Source organism: Pinus tabuliformis, chromosome J, assembly GCF_031772625.1.
Source record: "Pinus tabuliformis cultivar Carrire ecotype Pingquan chromosome J, CPIR1, whole genome shotgun sequence".
Lineage (NCBI taxonomy): Eukaryota > Viridiplantae > Streptophyta > Pinopsida > Pinales > Pinaceae > Pinus > Pinus tabuliformis.
In genome coordinates, this window is record NC_142295.1 from 388972722 (window position 1) to 388976187 (window position 3466).

Below are 3466 nucleotides of genomic sequence, written 5' to 3' on the forward strand. Positions count from 1 at the left end.
CTCCCATTTAATACCTTTTGCAACACAGAAGTATTTAAACTATTGGGAGACATACTCTCCACCATTGTCTCTATGCAAGGCTTTTATTTTCTTTCCAAATTCTTTCTCTGCCAAGACTTTAAACTCACAAAACCTCAACGAGGTCTGATCCTTCTTTTTCATAAAGTAGATCTAGCATCTACACGAAAAATCATCAATAAAAATAACATAGTACTTTTGTTTAGTGGTGGAGGTTGTAGAGAATGGTCCACAAACATCTGAGTGAACTCGCTCTAGGATTACTCCAACTCTACTGTCTCGATCCAGAAAGGAAGATTTTGCATACTTACCTAACGTACAACCTTTGCATGTAGTCGTCTGCTCAAGTTTTCCCTTGGGTAATCTGGTAGAAATCTATTATATGATCTTTAGGGCTCCATGCTGCAAGTGACCCAGTCTTCTATGCCATAGAGTGCCAACATCTTGGCTCTACACCATCTCATCTTTGGAACTCAAAGCAGCACAATCGTCTACCTCTAGCTTGTAGATATTCTTAACTCAAATCCCTATTTGATTTGTCTATCCAGTACCTATATGCCTTAGGAATACCTTTCCTTGACTAAAGACTACATCATAGCCTTTATCACATAGCATAGTGACAGACACTTCAGACCTGGTACATACTTTACATCAGTCAGGGTGAGGGGAGCTCCATGCTCCCTCTGAAACACAACCGTACCTTCACCTGAAACATGGTACTTTCCATCATCTCCCATCTCGATCCGCATCTGGATATCCTTCTCCTCCAAGGTACTGAGACGATTCTTGTCACCTGACATGTGGAATAAAGCTTCACTATCCAGGTACCACCCACATCCCACTATGGATGAAACCATGCATGCAATAAGTGAGAAATACAGCTCAAACTATGAGGTTAGTGCCTCACCATCAGATCCCTTTGAGGTACCCTTCTTGGATTTCTTCTGTGGACAATTCGTAGCATAATGGCCCACTTCATGACAATAAAAGCATCACACTTTCGATTTGTCAATATTATTCCCGTGGGAAGAACCGGATTTGGAATGGGATGCCTTCCCTTTTGCTTTCCTCGCCTTACTCACTAAGGCTAGATTTTCCTCATCATCTTGCTTCTATGGGGATCCATCTCTGGTGCTTCTTATTATTTCCTCTTGCATCAAATCCAACCAAAGTTGTTCCCAATCTGGCAGTTTTTCTCTTCCATTAACCAAGTCTTGGTAGTTATGCCAGCTCTTAGGAAGAGCGAGGAGTGCAAGACTCACCATGTCATCATTAGCGGTCGTGATCCCTACACTTCCAAGCTCATCCCTACAGGTGGTGAGATTGTTCAGATATGTAGAGATCGCGTCACCCTTTTCACACTTGATCTTATGAAGCTTGTCTTTCAGCGCCAACTTCCTCTGATTGTTGTTGTTCTGATATAAATCTTTCAATGCTCTCCACATCAAAAATGGTGTCTCCTTCCCAAGGAGGCTCGAGACAATGTGATCTCGAACTCCCTCCAGGAGGATTCTCCTTGCTCTAGCCACACATTTCTTCCATTCCACTAGTTGAGTAGGATTAGTCAGCTTTGGGACTTCTTGATCAATGAAGTCCTTTAGACCATTATCCTCTAATACTGCCTCCATGTGATCCTTCCAGGCTATATAATTCGAGCTACCATCAAGGGCATACTTGAGCCTTAAACCACTGAATGCCATTGGTGAAATTGAGAAGTGATAAGAACTTGATTTCTATTCGAGAACCAAACTTCGAAATTCTCCTTCTTGTATATTGTTCTTCACCTTGATCACCTTTTCTCTGATACCATGTAAAAATTCCCACTGTAGATCAACAAATTATGCAATATACTAAAACACAATACAAGATCTACTTCTACAACACTTTGCGGAAGCTTAATCAAATTGAGCAAAATCAAGAGAACACATATACTAAGAATGAGAAATCAATCACACATAACATAGAAGAAATAACCTGGGGAAAGCCTCAACCTAAAACCCCAATCTTTTTATTATTATACAAGTGGAAATCTTGTTCAAGTTACAAAAAGAATCAGCTCTCAAGCTATCCTTCTCTCTCTACAATCAAAACAATACCGCTCACAGATTGACATAGTATATGTCCTCTTCAAGCCCTCCAAGACTCCTATTTCCTTGCACAGTTTTTCTTGGAGTCCAATGATGTCACATGTGTGAATTGGCCTCATCACACTCACTAAACCTGAAGAAGTAACTGCGCAATCCTCAAGGAAAGAATTCCTTCTACATGCAAGGAATATTCACAATGGAATATTCTAGCAACTAATAGTACACTGCCCCTCCATCTGATCTCAACTGGGTCTCTGTTTGAATTGACATGCATGAGTTATTTATGAGAGAATACTCAGTTATCTGAAGTGCGGTAGTTACATGCATACAAGCATTAACTAACAAAACTTACATTAATTCAACAAACTGTTTGAATTAATATAACTAGACTTGACTTAGTTAACTGAGCCAACTAATTACAACTCAATATTAGAACTCATCCTTATCTCTTTAACTGATGGATAAATTCCTCAATTAATGGAGAAACTGTTGCATGTCCCCACATAGGCTTCAAGTTTGATTTTCCTTAACTAATTAACTCAATATGAATTAATTAATTATTTTACAAACTCTTGCTAAGATCAAATTCGAATTTTACTTCAATATTTTAGTTTAGGAACTGACTAAAATGGGAAGGTATCCCAAAATGCTATTTATAGAATGTTATTTTTAGCACTTCCATTTTTCCATCCATTGTTGCTAAGATCAACACTGGTTGAACTGCTATTTATAGCAGTGCTATTTTTAGCATTTATTGTTGCTATTTTCAACAATATGCCAACCCATATGCCTTCAAAGCCTTGGTCCAGCCCCATTCTTGCCACATTATGCCTCGTACTCTCTTAGCCAGTTCCTTGTCACTTTTAGTCTTAACGGTTTCACTTCTACACTTACAGGAACCTGAAAGTGGTTTCTCATAGTGGCCATTACATATCTTGAACATTGTTGCCAACTCATATGTCCCTCTAGACTTCCTATGGAACACTATCAGAGCCCTACATGCCCTGTGAAACAGTTATACAGTTGTATTGGAGCTCAGGCTATTCGAAAACTTTAAACTGGACATGCTTTGTAAAACTACGAACATAGATATCTTTCTACGAACATCAATCTCTTTAAGCACGTTTTTCTTTGATCTCTTTCATTATTTCTTCATCATATGACCGGAGGCTTTGAACGGGTGCTTGACCAAATATCGGAGGTCAGAAAATCAGTGATTTCCTATTAACATCCTTGGTGCATCCTCCTGAAACTTGCGATCATCGATCATCCTTTGTGCTTAGCCCTTGGTTCCTTGACTCTTTATGTGACCAAGGGCTAGCCCCTGTATTGGAGACCCTTTATCGGTACATTCGAGACGA